Source organism: Amborella trichopoda, chromosome 4 (genome assembly GCF_054954075.1).
Source record: "Amborella trichopoda isolate Santa Cruz 75 chromosome 4, AtrichopodaSantaCruz75HAP2 v2.0, whole genome shotgun sequence".
NCBI classification, from domain to species: domain Eukaryota; kingdom Viridiplantae; phylum Streptophyta; class Magnoliopsida; order Amborellales; family Amborellaceae; genus Amborella; species Amborella trichopoda.
This window is the reverse complement of record NC_142339.1, coordinates 28850201-28867123: the sequence shown is the minus strand read 5'-3', so window position 1 is coordinate 28867123 and position 16923 is coordinate 28850201. Positions and strand designations below refer to the sequence as shown.

The 16923-nt window shown below is 44.5% G+C and overlaps 1 pseudogene; it reads right to left on the bottom strand.

Annotated features, from left to right (window-relative positions):
* Nucleotides 1–212: 212 nt before the first annotated feature.
* The window catches only part of LOC148782395 (uncharacterized), a 44633-nt pseudogene continuing 27922 nt past the window's right edge, over nucleotides 213–16923 (bottom strand).

The window sequence follows — 16923 nt, the reverse complement described above, 5'->3', positions numbered from 1 at the left end:
AATAGATTATCGCAGTGAGAAGAAGGCCACGATAACTGGCCGTCAACAGGATCTCAAGAGGGAGGCGCAAGGCAGCTACAAGAGAATGATTGAAATAAGAGAGGAGATGCGAATATTGAGGCAGGAATTCGCTGGGCTTGAGACATAGATGATTCAGAGAAGAGCCCTAGAGGCTTCTTTTGTTGCAGATCTATCTGAACTCAATCCCACCATCAAGGCTGAAACTGTGGCAATCGAGGAGGAGAATTAAGCGGTGGCCAAACTGAGGGAACGTGTCCAGAACCCCGAGGCTTCTTCTGCAGCATACAGAGCAGAGATCAACAAGATAGTTGATCATTTTTTAACATGTTATTTCCTTTGGCCAGTACTTTGTAAAAAGTTTGAACTCATTAATAAAATGTTTATTTTTCTCTTCTGGCTGGCTTTGTTGTATAACTTTATTCTCCTCTTACTTTGTTGTACTTCATGCGAATTTTTTTGAACGACTCTCGATATATTAATACCCTAGGCCTTGTTTAGCCCCATGATGGGCTGTCGTTGCATGTATAGCTTCGAAATAAGGAGTCATTGCTTTTTCTCCTCTTAACGTTTGATTGGCCAAGGGATCATAGTTCATTTTCCTCATCATTTGGTGAGCTTGCTCACTACAGATAGTTCAGTCATGAGGGGCTTTTGCCTCTTTTAGTGGTGCATTCACTTCAAACCCATCATAGCTTTTGGTCTCATGCACGAACTCCTTGAGATGTTTTGAAGCAATACACATAACTTCCAATTGGCTCTGGAGATTGCGAACTTCACTTCTTAAGTTTGCTAGGGGATTCTGCTCTTGAGGGGAAGAAGATTGTCCTTTCTCAAACTGCTCTCCTCCTACCAGACCAGGGAAGAGTAGAACTTTCTGCTGATCATTGGTGCAAGGAGTATCCTCTATATTTATAGCGACCGGACTTTGAAGAATCTTTTGCGGTGGTTGGCACACCACTTTTGCTTTCAAGAGTGCAATAGGGATATGCAGGACGTTTTGATGGTCCGACGTATAAGTGATCTTTGGAGCTGGGAACTCTATCCCCATGACTTGCACAATCTCAAGAATGACCTCTGGTTTATCTTTTGGCCAAGGTGGTTCAGAAGTGGGAGCAAAGGGCGAGGACTCCTTTTCAAGTGTGGATGGAGTTTCTTCAGAGATGGTTATAGGGATGTTAGAATGAATAGGGGTTAGAGGGAGAATTCTACTTGCCTTTCTTCCTCTTTGAACATGTTCACTAATGTTCTCCCAACATCCTCAACATCTTCATGAGGCGAAGATGCTGTCTTCATTGTAGACTTGTGACCTCCATCATTCAGCTTCTAAGGCGACACCAGATCTGTGAAGTAATATTTAGCATCGACGTTGTGAGTTTCAGCTATTGGGAACAGTCTTTTGTCAGCATAGGCCGTATGCTATCTCCCATATCGGCTATACTTGAAGCACTGATGCAATGTCGATGGAACCACTCGTAGGAAGTGTCGGTGTCGATTACATGAAACTGGGCGTAATCGTTTAGCTCACCAATTTTAAAACGAAGTCGAACTGTGCCAGCTGGCTTCTTTCTTGACTGGTTGAACCCTTGAACTGTGACGTGGGTCGAAGAAGATCTTCAGACCCTAACCCTAATCAAGTAAGGATCCTCCTCAGAATAAGGTTGACTGTCGACCCTCCATTTAACATAATTCGGTTGATGGGGCATGCATGTAATTCGCCAGTGACAAAGAGAGGGCGATTATGAAACTTTTCTCCCAGCTGCAGATCATCCTCTAAAAAGGTTATTGGCATACATCCTTCTAAAATCACCGGTTCCACTTCAATTCTACTTCGGTCTTGTACACCTCTGGGTTAGAGAGAGCATGAATCAAAGCCATCCAGTAATCTTTCGAGAGCAAGAGGCCGTCGTAGATACTGAGGAGAGCTGGAAGCATCTGTAGATGCCCTATCACATCATATTTCACATTTTCTTGATCAAGGCCTTGTGCTCCTAGTCCTGCCTTTGGTTTGGGTGGTATGTTGGGTTGAGGAGAAGGTTTGTGTGAAAGAGGTTTATTTTGGCCTTTTGGCTGACTCGATTGCACAACAGGCTTAGTTTAGGTGATGGAGGTTTGAGGTTTTGGAAGTGGTTGAGTATATGGGATCATAGGTGTCCCAGGGAATTGGAGAATAGGTGGATTGTTTGAGGTATTGTGCTTGGGAAGGAGCCCAAGGAGCTGTAAGATGAGCAGATTAGTCTTTGGATGATGGGGCAGTGGCGGACTAGGAAACTTCAAGGTGCATCCTCCCCGATTTGAGATTTATCTGCCACGTGATGGGTGTTGCTCCTGAGATTTATAGCATGTGGCAAGCTTCCTGGAGTAGAAACTTTGCCCTCTTGATTCTCTTAATCTCTCTTCGAAGTCAAGCTTAGGGGGCCACTGAGATTTCTTCGATTTTGACTTTTTGTGCTTCTTAGAAGAAGGTGGCGTTGCATTCGCTTTAGCTGCCAGGGTATCATCAATTGTTAAGAATCCAGCTGCCTGTGCCAGGGTCTTTCACAATTGTTTCTGTTGCGTCCTACTTATGTTGATTCCTTCGAATTCTCTGTCGAGAGCCTCGAAGTCCAGACATTTCAAGGATGTACCTACAGGAGACATAGGAGAAGAAGGATGAGAAGTAGAAGGGTTAGAAGGTGGGGCACTTTTAAGGTCGTTCCCCTCATCAAACCGATCTGGGCAGCTTTTCGCATCATCACCAGGGTCGGACGTGTGCAGGGGGTCTTTTAGGACTTTCCTATGCTTAGACCGTTGGGGAGTGCTTTTAACATCGTCACCCTCATTGGACATGCTCTGAGTGGAAGATCACTCTGGGAGGTCCTCTAGATGAGAAGGAAGGAGGATAGTGCCAGGGATGAAATCCAATAAAGTTGGCAATGGGGGAAGGGGCCTGAGAAATTATTGCTCAAGTGGCGGTTGAATTGTCTTATTTTTTCAGCGAGCAGCCCTTGGTGCCCGTCTCCTTGTGGTTTTCTGAGCTGGTGTTTGATTTGTCTCACTAGGCTTGTGATCAACCTTAGCTTGACAAACTGCTTCTCGTTTTAAGGACTTAAGTCTGCTTCGCTCATGGTGGACTATCCATGAATGGGAAGTCAATGGTTTAGCAGAGTCTGAATCATTATTTGGAAGGTCCAGTGTTGGGAGGTCCTCTTACATTGGCGGAACAGTGTCTTGGGGGTCACTTACTGGGACATTGTAAAACTCTTGACATTCTCGCATTTTCTTTGCGAATATATCATGGAAACTGGTGCATTCCCACAAGTAGTGATCCCATATTTGGTGATACAGGCACCAACGATCCTCGGTCCCCTTAAGCCTTGCCTGCTTCAGTGTGATTATGCCTTCTTGAAGCATTATAACAAAGAAGGCGTGAAGGATGCTAGGGGCTTCGTCTTCTTCTTGGACGGTTACTGCATGGGAGGCTTCAGCTATCCCGAAGGCCTTCTTTACGTCTTCGAGCTTTATCTGACCCTTCTGAATCAGGGCCTCGATAATATCTTTCAGCGTGTAACAGTCATCTATGGGATGATTGATTCTTCGATGGTATGCGTAATAATTCACATGAGTGTCAAGGACAGCTTGCTTAGGGAACTTGACTTCTGGAAGCTGAATCATATTCTGCTACAATAATAATCGGAACAGCGCAGGGACCCATTCCTTCTCAAAGGGGTAGACCTTGTTCCTATGCCTGGTGAAATAATCACCCCGATAAAGGTTTGCCGGCGGGGGTACTTGGTAGTACGACTGTTGTTGCTTGCCTACCTGGGAGCTGTCTTCGCCGTGCCCACCCCTTTGGAGAGGTCCAAAGTTTGGGAGGGAGTCTTCTTTGGATCAATGACCGTGACAGCTGTACTGATTACTCCTTTCTGTTGGCTGCCCCGTGTGTTGTTCCGAGAGCTACCATTGTCCCGGTTGTTTGCTGAGCTTGCAGACAGTTGTCATGACCCGCCATACTTTATATGCGGACTGATTTAGAGATCAATTATGACATGGAGGTCAGATTAGAGGCCTCGACATGTAGAGCAATCTTGGGTCGCATGTTCCGCATGCAAGTTTGGATTACTTCCTTCTCGAGCATATGATTAAGATGGCGAGCAACCAAATTTCTCCATCTTGATATGAACTGGTCACCGGGCTCATTGGAGTCTTGAGTCAGGGTGAGAAGTTCGATGGTTTGAACCTCTCTTTCGACCTCATAGAAGCGTTGATAGAACAAATTTTCCATTTCCTCCCATGTATGTACCGAGTTCGGGGGAAGGCGAGCATACCATTGAAAAGTTGGGCAGTCAAGCGTTTCAATAAACTCTCGGAGAAGGAGTCTCCCATCAGCCGCTGTTTCTCGACATGCTGCCTGAAATGGGCGATATGCTGATTCGGGGACGTGGTCCTGTTGAACAGAAGAAAGTTCCCTTTCTTGTAATCTGAGGGAAACAACACTTGGTCAATATATGAAGGGTACGACCTTTGATAAGGCGTTGAGTCCTGTATACCCGGAATTTGCCTGTTCTTTAAGCTATGGGTCACTATAGCTTCGATGTCTGCCTGTGAGACAGGGTGAGGGACATAATTGTTCTGTGAGGCAGTGGGAAGGGGCTGCCTTGGAGGTACACCATCAGAGCAATGGGAATTGACCTCATTGTTAGTTGATTTGCGTGCAACATCTATACAATTGATCTTTTCCATCATCGCGTGCACCATATTCTCAAACTTGTTCATGCGGTCTTCCTGCTAGTCAGGTTCATCTATAACCATCACGCCGACTGTTTCTTCAGGGGGGTCAACCCTAGTTGTTTGTGAGCTTGATGGGTCGCACGCGGCAAATCAGTTAGCAGGGGGTCATCGTGCCCTTACTGAACTCGACTTTTGTATGTCGATCGCATGAGGACTGGTTCTCGACGGCCTTGGGACCGTGGCTGACCAGGGGCTGGGTCGCTTTCTACAACAATAACCGCAGCGTAGGGCTCATTGAGCTTTTCTTCAGGCTTCGTCATCTAAGGAGGGTAGAAGGGGTTCAGGCGGAGAGGGTCATCAGAGCTGGTTGCCCCAATCGCCTCGGTGACTTGCTTGATGAGAATTCCTAGACCCCTATGGCCTTTAGCCTCGAGGTTTTGATGAACGTCACACCAAAACTGCGCTCAAGACTATGGCTGGTCGACTCTTCTTACACAAGAGAGAGATGTATCCATCAGGTGCGACAAAGGATGAGGACCTGGGACTGAAGTCATCTTGGGTTGGGGAGGATGAAGGACTTGATCTTCCATCAGGTCTTTGCCCCAAGCTCTCTTGTGGGCTGCAGAGACATGAGCGAAATGACAAGGCTGGTTCAGGATGGTAATCTTGGGGAAGGTCTTCGAGTATCAAGGCTGAAGGTGCTTGCTAGAAGAAGGAGGAGCAGGCAAAAACATGATTGACTCATGAGGACGCCTGAGTAGAGGGCGAGGGGCTGTCTGAAATGGTGACGCGTGTGCACCCCTTGAAGAAGGATCACGGGTAACCTGGGGTTCGGCCCTGGCCTGAGCAAGTGGTCTGGCCTTAGAAGGCTGAGAACTGTGAGTGGGTGTCTGTGAAGAACAGGTGGAGGCCTGCCCCTTACAGGGTGTGCTTGTGTGTGCTGAGTAGGAGGATGAGGAGGTCGTCTCCTATGTACTCGAGTTGGCGCAATGACGACGCTGCCCCGAGCAGTGAGATGCATGTTAGCAGCGCGTGCCAGACCTGATCTTGAGAGGTCTGATCCTGGATGCTGACTCGAGGTAGCACAAGGGTTGCCCTGATGTGTGGCTCGAGTGGGTGACCCATGAGCCTTGTGGTGTGTGTGAGGGGTGGAGGCCAAAGGGTCTCTACCTCTATATGTTGAGCCTTTAGAGATAAAGACTCGTTGTGGTGCAGGAATGTGGGGGGTAGCCTTGCGGTGACACAGATGGAATGGCAACTTGCTTGCCTTTTGTAAAGAGGGACTGAGCAGTCTTCCGGCGTACCTTGACAACACGACCGATAAAAGACTTGTCGGTGGTTGGGTGCATGCTGTGAGCGGTGGCGTGTGCACCACCTATGCAGGGTGCCTTGGTGGAGGTTCCACTAGAGCAAGGAGATGGGCAGTTAGGGATTTTTAGGTCCCTCCTCATGCCAATCCAGGTTAAGACCTGGGAGCTAGACCCGGGGTCTTTGCTCAAAAGAAGGGTTGGGAATGAAGTTAAAGGAACTTGTTCACTGAGGACACTCGCGAATGTGGGGATGAGAAAATCCCCGATCCGGATGAATGGGTTACAGATCCCAACAGCCGTAAGTGGTGTGTGAATATAGAAAATAAAAAGAGAAACGTAGCCAAACAAGTACGATCTGACTAAGGGTTAGTAAGTCCCCAGTGGAGTCATCAAGCTGGTTAGGTGCCTCGATCTCGCCTTCTAGATCTGGATGATCGGGTGGCCCGTATCTCAAGTTTCGACGGAGACCCGAGATGTTTGAGATCGCTCTCTTGGGAACCTCGTTTGAAAGCAAGGGCAGGTATTACCAACTGATGAGAGAGGAATTTAAGGTGGGTTTGGGACTTACTCGGGCTGGCTCGCATGGGCGCCCTCTTAGATCACAACGAAAGCCCCCCAGTAATAAAACTGGTTCACAATTGCCTCCCTTGGCTTATATTCTCCTGTTTTCTGCAATCACACACATATGACAAATATTATAAGGTAGGTGGATCAACAAACCTCACCTGGCCTCTTTAGTGAACATACACAAGCATGAACTTTCAAAATAAGAAGAGAAGAATGAGAGAAGGAAGATGGGGGAGAGAAGAATTTGACCAGGCAAGGAGATCAACACAGTGACTAAGCTGATGAGTAATTGACTTGATGTGGTAGTAAAATGGGCTCGATAACTCAAATCGGCTCAACAAGATTATTATTAAACGTTAATACCGATACTGACTAGTTAGACACGATGGTTAGTCTGTCGTGGCAATAAAGCGGGCACAATAATTATGACACAATGACATTATGGTTAGGCAACAAGACTACCATGATAAGCTAATTTCAACCCCTCTTTAATCAAATGAAAGAATAACAGAAATAACAGATATCATAAAGGAAAAACATAAGAAGAGTAAGATAAGAGAAGAAGAGAAAAGAAAGGAGTGGGAAGAGAAAGAAATAAAAAGAAGAATATGAGGGAAAAGAGAAAAACACAGACGGTGCTAGACGTCGTTGACTGTATTAGGCAAAGACGAGGAAGAGGACTCAATCAATGCTGAGCGTCGTCAGCTGGGTTAGACAAAGAAGGGAAAGGTAACACAATCAGTGCTGAGCATCGCCAATTATGCTAGATAGAGAAGAGAGAGAAGATGTAGTCGGTGCTAGGCTTCACTGACTGTGTTAGACGAGAAGAGAGAGAGGATGCCATCAACGCTAGGCTTCATTGACTCTGTTGGATAGAGAAGAGAGAGAAGATCAATCGGTGCTAGGCATTACCGATTGTGTTAGACAGAGAAGAGAGAGAAGATGCAGTCGTTGTTAGGCTTCGCCGATTGTGTTAGACGAGAAAAGAGAGTGGATGTAGTCGATGCTAGGCTTCGCCAACTGTGTTAGACGAGAAGAGAGAAAAGATGTAATTGGCGCTAAGCCTCGCTGATTGTGTTAGACGAGAAGAGAGAAAAGATGTAATCAGCACTACGCCTCGCCGACTGTGTTAGATGCGGAGCAAAAAGAGAGATTAAGATGAGAAGAAGAGAGAGAGATTGAGATGAGAAGAAGAGAGAGAGATAAATATGAGAAGAATGGAGAGAAAGAGAGATAGAGATGAGAAGAGAGAGAAAGAGATAGGGATGAGAAGAAGAGATAGAAAGAGAGGTAAAGTTGAGGAGAGAGAAAGAGAGGAGGAGAGAAAGAGGGAAGGAGAGAGAAAGAGGGGAGGAGAGAGTGGGAAAGAGAGAGAAAGTTACCTTACCAAAGGGAACCGACCTTTTTCTTCTCTCTCCTCTCTCTCTCCAAGACGTACCCACGAGTTCAAAAGGAAATTGAAATTTTATTGATCGTTGTGTGAAATGTACCGAGGGACCTTTACAATTTGGCTTTGCATGCTCCTATAGAATTGGGCTAAAACATGAGTGTATTCTTAGAACTACCTAAAATTGAAGATAATTATAATTTAATTGAATTAAAAGAAATTCTAAAAATGGGTGCAAAACGACTGTTTTGCCATTGCTTAACAATGTGTGGAATTTCAGAACCGTCCCTACTACTGCCCGAGAACTTGTGTGATCTTCCATGACTGATCTGGGCTTGTTTAGATGCCCGTTTGATCGAAAGATGGTTATTTTCTTATAAGGCTCGACATGGAAATCGATTTGATACCAACTTCGAGCCATGAATCATGTTTTTAAGCAATGATCATGAAACTTGAATTTTAGATGAATCTTGAAAAATTTGGATCTATTGTGTGTTCAATCGTTGATGTTTCTTCATGATTTCTTCGTTAAATCACACTGAGCATGCCGTCACAATCACGTTGCAACAAACGTCGTACGATTTCGTGTCCGGATGAAGATTTCGTCGTCTTGAGTTTTTGATCGGAATCTTGAACAGCAGGTTTGACGCCTCTGTGTATGAAATCCAACCGTTCATCGTAAGTGAGGTTCAAACCAGAGATGGCCACAGACCTTACGCACATAATGTAATTGGTTTCATGATAATCGGGTATGCGAGCCTCGTGATTTAGCCACCGGAAGGGGGCATGTTGCTGCTGAATTTTCTGCAACATTCTTCACAGATCAGCAACTTCTCTTTAGTTTCCTCCTTGCTCAGGCATTTTCTCGGGGCGTACCACATATCGAATCGCTCGTCTTGATGAGATGAACACGCTCACCAAATTTGACTGCGATCCGACTTGGATCAAGTGAGATATGGGCTCCAAAAGCGACCCATGACTATAAAAATAGCCACTTTTAATGGTGTTTTGATGCAGGGTGGCCACACGGGAATAGTGTGTGGCCTATCCCTTTTCGGTATTTTACCTTTAACTTTGTCATGGAGTGCTCGATTAAGCTGAAACTTGATCCATAGGGGTTTTCGAACATGTCGAATTCAATGGCGGTGGTCCTACAGCTGTTTGACGCACCAAAAATATAGTTCTAGTTATAGGGTTCATTTCAGGTGCTAGAGGCCAATTTTTTTGAAATTGTTTCTTTGTGTTCACTGCCTTCGACATGTATGATCACAATAAAACTTGGCAGGTGGCTTTTTGGAGTGATGATGAAGATCTTGACCAATTTTGGAGCAATTATGAGATTATTGAAATTTTCACTTATTTTGTAGGCTTTATTGACCTACTTCGTTCGTTATTCCGCATCAGGGACCAAGGTGCTGAAAAATGCGTTCAAACAATGCTTTATTTAAAAATAACGTCTCCTTAATTTCAAATCTTTCCTTTTTATCTTAACTTGATTGAGTGCCATGATGGCCTCAATGCAAAATATGGAAATAAATTGCATTAAGTGAGGTATGCCACCTTTGGTGCCCATATGTGGCCCCACAAAATTCGCACATGCAAATAATGGTGAGCCCTATAGCTCATAATGGACCCCCATATTTTCTTTGATTTATAAAATGTAGAAATTGATTTCTACAAGGTGTTATTTTTATTATTTTTCTCTCTGAATATTTAAAATACTGAAAATTCAGTTTCTCTTTATTTGTAAATCCATTTTGTGAAAATAAAATATCTTGAGATTTAAAAAAAAATTATTCTATCAAGTTAAAAATCATTTAAGTCAAAATATGGATCCAATTAAGCTAAGGAACTATTAATTTTGTTGAAGCACTCTATTTTCTATTATGAACCATAATCCAAAGTCACTTTCTCAAACTATCACAGTAATTCCCATGACCCACAAACCACCCAAGGGTCTAGGATTGGGTTACTATTGTCAACCAATATGTGAGGGTATTGTAGGGTATTTTTGACATATTTGTATCCCTGGTGTGAATAATTGAGAAGTCAGTGGTGACCTAGACCCACAGATACAAAAAATACCTAAGACTACGGAAGCTTGATCAAATAAGCCTAATTTTGGAAGGCCTTGAAAAAGTGCCAAATTGACCTAAAAAATCATTAAAGGGTGGCATTTGGTGTTTTAAGAGTTTTCGCCAAGTTTCTTCCCAATCCAATTAAGATAAAGCAGATCAGGACAAATTTTACATTTCGCAGTACCACTCTCTATTACGTTGACAGCTACCTCATAACTGGAGTTATATTGCCAATGTCTCAGATGAGCATCATACCATTGCCATTGGATCAAGAAGGCCCAAACCCCCTCAAATACCAATATTCAGCTCATTTGGAGGCTTCTGGATTGTTCTAAGGCTAACTTACCCAAAATGGGTGGGTTTCATATTATTCTCATGCTTCCTCAATGATCTAGTTTCCATTTCTGGAAACTATGCCGTTTGATTTCAGGGTTGCCTTGCACAGGTCATAACTCTCCCTTCTCGAGGCCAATCAAGTTCAAATTTCAGTATGGGGTAGGTCTCATCAAGCCACACGTTTTGACATAAAGCATGACCAAAATAATATTCAAAATGAGAGAAATTGTAGAGAGAAGTCAGAAAAGTCAATGCATTGCAGAATTTTTAAAGAAGAACATCCATCTATTAGAATTGCCATATCTCAAAGCCCCAACATCGGATAACATCAAATATGAGTCTGTTGTGACTGTGACTAAAAGGGCTTCGATTTGAAGTAAGAATTATATGAGATTTAGTGGTAGGATAGTTCGCCGTTTTGTGAGCATGGGTGAGACTCACTGAGGAACGATGAAGGGTGATGAAGTAATGGACTCACTGGGGAGGTAGTGCACACACATGGGTAGGTTAAGGAAGACGTGCATGAATATGTACGTAAAAAGGTGGGTGCGCGTACACATGGGCAAGTTTATGGTCATAACTTTGGGACATGTACGAAGAAATTTATTGTCATGCGGTCAGGACGTGCACTATGGTTTAGGGTCATATAGCTTGGACCGTGGTTATGCAGTTTAAAGTCATGCAACTAGGATCATGGGGTTTAAGGTTATGCAACTAGACCTCCTCTACAATTTACGGTCGTATTGTATGGACCATGGTGCTGAGCCTTTTAACGTCATGCGGCTAGGATGTGTACTATAGGTTTAGGGTCATACAACTAGACCGTAGCTAAGTAGTTTTAAAGTCGTGCAACTATGACTATACAGTTTAAGGTCGTGCAATTAGACCTCTGCTACAATTTAAGGTCATATAGTTTGGACCATGGTGCTAAGCCTTTTAACGTCATGCGGTTAGGATGTGTACTATAGTTTTAGGGTCATACAGCTAGGCCATAGCTATGCAGTTTTAAGTCGTGCAGCCAGGACTATGTAGTTTAAGGTCGTGCAACTAAACCTCCGCTACAGTTTAAGGTCATATAGTTTGGACCGTGTAGTTTAGGGTTGTGCATCTAGACCATTGTGTGGGTCACCATGTAGGTGGAGCTCCATGGGGAATAGGTTTGTGGATGGCAATTTGAGTCCCTAGGGATAAAATGGTTAAGGCCATTCACAAGTAGAGGGCTTAGATGATGATGGTGGCCCAACGAGGGATGGCAAACGGAAGCGAACTTCACTGGGGATTAGGAGAAAAATGTGAGTCTTTTATATCCTTGAGGACATAATAAATAAGCGTGAGGCACCACTGGGGGTTGCAGCAGCAAAAATGACCCTAACTCCACTGGGGATAATAGGCTATAGTACGAGTATGGCTCTCCTACTGGGGATGAGAAGTCATGACCTGATTTTGATCGACCTAGGTTAAATAGGTCGGAGTCAAGGCACAACCTCATTGGGGGTAGCGATAGGACACACACGGCTTTGTCCTAGGCTGCTTAAAATACAGCCGGCAACAGGTGCAGCAATCATTATTTCTTGTGAGTGCTCAGCCGGCGATGAGTCTGCGAAAATGCAACCGGCGCTGAAAACGACCAACACTGCTTCTTAATGACTCAGCCGGCGTTGAACACAGCCGGCGTTGAGGACAGTCGTGATATCGTGTGAACATAGCCAACGCTAAGTTGCCGAGCACACAGCCAGTGCTAGGTTTGTTGAAACGCAAGAGGCGCTGAGTGTTTGAACACACAATCGACACTGGGTTTACTGAGAAAGCAGTAGGCACTGGGGCTTCGAGCACACAGCCGGCACTGAAGTCACAATCAAAATGGGTGGCACTGAAGTCTCTGAACACACAACCGGCACTGGGCGTGGGTTTGTGTTTGGGCTTCGGTCTGAGCTTGACCCGATCCTGGCCATTGTCGTTTGATCTCTAGGACGTGGATGGGATTCCCAATTTGTGAGGGCATTTTGGGGAAACCATTGGCTATATAAGGGGGTAAAACACCATTTTCCCCACTTTTTACGGAAGGTAAAATCTTAAACAAAATTTTTTTGAGCAGTGCGCTGAGTCTGTGGTGGAAGCTTCGATAAGCAACCAAGGATTCCGGCAAGGTTTTTACATGGAAGGTTTCAACAAGTAGAAGTTTGCCAGGGATTAGTGAAGTTTGCAAGAGGAAAGCGAGCAAAAGGAGTAAACGAGGAGCTTTTTTGTTCAGGAATCAGTGGAAAAAGGGGAGCTCACTTGGGAATCAGTGAACTCCAGCTGTGATTTAGGGAAGAGAAGAGAGCTACCCGGGGTTTTTCAACGGTTTTCATCAATTTCTCAATGAGTGCAAGGAGGTTTTCCCAAGAAACAGTGAATCTCGATCGTGGTTTTACTGGTTGGAGAGGTAAGAAGTGTAGTAGTGGGCATTTTTGGGTGTTTAGGAGTTTTTCCGTGGGCTTAGGTGGTTTCCCGGTGTCTTTGGTGGCCTTCTGGCCGTGTAAGAGGAATTCCTGCGAGAAACCGAAGGGTCAAGGAATGAACCGGTCATTGAAGGTGGACTGTTGCAGGGAAGGCGAATGGTTGTGCTTGGAAATCATGCAACTGTTGGGGAGACAAAGAGATTTAGGCCTTGAAAAAGAGGAGTCTCGGGAGGTGAACAACCGCAGTGAAGCACACGGCCGACACTGACTTAGGATAGGCAGCCGGCACTAACAAAAGCACAAACGACACTGACACAGTTGACACTGACACAGTTGGCGCTGATGGTTAGAAGCATAACCGGTGCTGACACGGTCGGCACCTATCCTCAAGAAAGGCAGCCGACGTTAGGAGTTGGGAGCACAACCGGTGCTGGTCTTCAGAGGAAACAATCAGCGCTAGCTTCAGATGGCACTCATCAGTGCATGTGGCACGTGATGACGTGCACAGTGCTGCTCACACGTGGTAGTAAGTTACATGCGGGAATTGCTGCACTTGGCGATGACGCTGACATGGGTAGGCAAAAGGTGGTGACCAATGGTAAGGCCCGGCTTGTGATGCATGTTGGAAGGCAAGTGCTCCAGCAACACAGTGAAATCCATGTTGTTCTATGGAAGGGCATCCACTGTGAACAGGGTTTGCTCTCCATCATAGGCCAGTTCCTTGCTAGAGAAGCCTGCCTTGTATGTTTGATGTACATGTCAAATGAATTCTGGCTTGTATGTTTGATATGCACATCAGATGAGATATGCCTTACACATCAGATAAGATCTAGCTTGTATGTTTGATGTACACGTCAGATGAATTGAAACTGACTCTTCTTTTAGCCTGTAACCGTTCTCTATAGTGGTGCTCATCGGATGAATTGAAACTATAACTTCTCGGAGTGGTTTCGCTTCTTCTTCATGAGGAAGGCCTTTCTTTTGTCCTGTAACTGTCCTCTTATCCTCAGATGCCAGAGCAACACTACAGGTTTTGGTTTGTAACCGTCCTCTTATCCTCAGATGCAAGAGACTTGTAACCTCCCTAATAACTATATTTTTGGCTTGTAAATTATAACTCGTTTTTACAGCAATAAAGAGTTAGACCTTGTTTGGAATGTCTTGCCTGCTTTGCATTGAGTCTCTTTTCTTGAATATGAATTATGGATAATATTTCTTTAGGTATCGCTAATTGATAGGGGGCATTGCCTCATCTCCATCAGGATGTGCTAATATGTAGGCTCCATTCGGCGAGACCTTTTTTACTATAAAGGGACCCTCCCACTTGGGTTCAAATTTCCCTTTACGTCGGCCATGCATAATAATAGGCCTCTCGATGGCTAAGAACTAGATCGCTACAGGCAAATGAGCGGACCTTGATAGACTTGTCAAAAGCTCTCTTCTTTCTCCCTTGGTTAAGTTCAAGGTTCTGCTGAGCCTTTAACCTATTTTCATCGAGTGCATCCAATTCTTGATATCCTCATCTTTGGTTAGTCCTTGATGTATAACGACATGTAATGAATGAATCTGAATTTCAAGAGGTAAAACTGCTTCACCCCCATAGACCAGAGAGTAAGGAGTGGAATCAGTAGCATTTCGTGTAGTAGTACGATAAGCCTACAAGGTTTCAGGAAGCTTCTCATGCTCGTTTTTCTTCATCTTTGATACCGATTTTCGTAAAAAGTTGCACAGGGTCTTATTGAAAGCCTCAGCTAATCTGTTGGCTCGAGGGTGATACATAGTCGAATATCTCCATTCAATATGATGACTTCGAAATTGAGGGCCATTGTCTGAGATAATCCAGTCAAGCACCCCAAACAGGTATATAATGTGATGTCGGACAAAATTGGTCATTGTTGTTCGAAGAAGTTGCTTAAGGGGGACCTCTTCAGCCCATTTAGAGAAGTAATCTGTTGCAACTAGAATGAAGACATAACCCATTGCCAAAGGAGGGTCTATTGTCTTTACAATGTCCATACCCCATTATGAGAAGGGCCATGATGCCACTATAGGGTGTAAGGGTTTTGGAGACTGAGGAACAAAGCTTGAATGTATTTGGCACTTTTTAGCATAGTTTAGGGAATCAACAATCATGGAAGGCAGATAATACCCCAATCTGCATATCCGTTCATAGAGCTTAAGACCGGACTGGTGTAGTCCACAAATGCCCGAGTGTACTTCTTTCAACACGTTATTTGCTTCTTAGCCCACACATCTAAGAAGAATACTGTCGAATGACCATCTGAAAAGAGCATCTCCTTCAAGGAGGTTATACTTGGTAGACATTCGACATATGATGTTGCATTCGACACGATCTTTCGGAAGCCTGCCATGTTTTAGGAAACTAGTGATGGGCTCTCTCCAATCTTCTACTTGCTTATTTTCTGCACATATTGGGTCAGAGAATTTTGGTTCTTGGTTTCAACCCTTAGCTCTTGACTCTGTGCCATTTCTTGTTCATTCTTGATTACTTCTTTAGCTGATAGAAGTGCTCCGAATGGATAAGGAGGGCACTCAGGAAAGATATTTATCTCATCATCCGCATCTAGCTCAGTTCTTAGTTTAGTGTGCTTCATTTGGACATCGAGACAAGCATGGATCTTGATGAGGATAATTGATTTGTAGCGCCCAGTTTTGCAAGTGTGTCAGCTTGCAAGTTTAACCTTCTAAGGATGTGACTTTGGGATACGTCCTCCAATTGGGCCATATATGATTTTGCAGTATCATGATAAGGCTTGAGAGTGTCTTTCCTCATGTTGGATAACTAACTCAGAGTCACCATAGATCTTGACCTGCTCCAAGTCGAGGTCGAAGGCTATCTTCAACCCGATTATAGGGGCCTGATATTCTGCCTCATGATGAGAACCGGCCTGAGCGAGAGAGAAAGAAAGTGGCAATAGTCCTCCTCTCGGAGTCAGGAACACTACTTCGGTGCCCCCTCGGTAATATTAGAAGGCTCCGTCGAAGTATAAATGCCTTGCATGAGCAAGGTCAGCATAGAACACTTCTTTATCATGGAGGTCACTCGATAACAGATATTCTATCAGTACAGGGTGTGCTGCAAGAAAATTAGCCAAGGCCTGGCCTTTGATGGCCTTCTGTGGGACATACGTGATGTCGAATTCCATCAGCAATAATGCCCACTTAGCATGGCGTCCTGACAAGAATGGGCGTGTCATGAGAAATTTTACAGGATCTTCTTTTCATATAAGTTTCACTTCATGACCAAGCAAGTGACAGAGTCTTTGTACTGCAAAGATTAGAGCGAGGCACATCTTTTCTATAGTGGAATAATTCCTCTCGGTCCCTTGCATCCTGCGGTTGAGATAATATAACGCAATCTCCTTTTCCTCTTCATTGCTTTGTGCCAACAATGCTCCGAGTGGCTCATCCAGAGCTGTCACGTATAGGATGAGAGGATTTTCCAGCACTGGTGTAGAGAGTACTTGAGGGTTTAGTAAATATTGTTTAATGTCATCAAGAGCTGCTTGACAGCCTTCATCCCAGATGAATGGAGTATCTTTCTTTAGCAGATGCGTAAAGGGTTTATAGTGACCTGAGAGATTTGAGATGAACCTGTGGATGTACGCCAATTGCACTTGAAGAGAGTGCAGTTCTCGCAGTGTAGTTGGCGACAACATTTCTTGGATCTCCTTGATCTTGATTGACTCTACTTGAAGCCCTCGATGTCTGATAATGAACCCCAAAAATTTTCTTGAATGCACACCAAATGGGCATTTCAGTAGGTTCATTTTAAGCTGATGAAGGCATAGTCGTTCGAATACCTTTTCAAGGTCTCTCATATGAGTATCCTTCTCTTCGGATTTTACCACCAAGTCATCTACATAACACTCCACCTCTTTGTGCATCATGTCCCTGAAGATGGTCATCATTGCTCTCTGGTAAGTGGCACTAGCATTCTTTAATCCAAAAGGAATCATTGTGTGACAGAAGATCCCTTTTGGAGTCAAGATCGTAGTGGCCTCCTCATCTTCGAGTGTCATCCGAATCTGATTATACTCGGAGTATCCATCCAT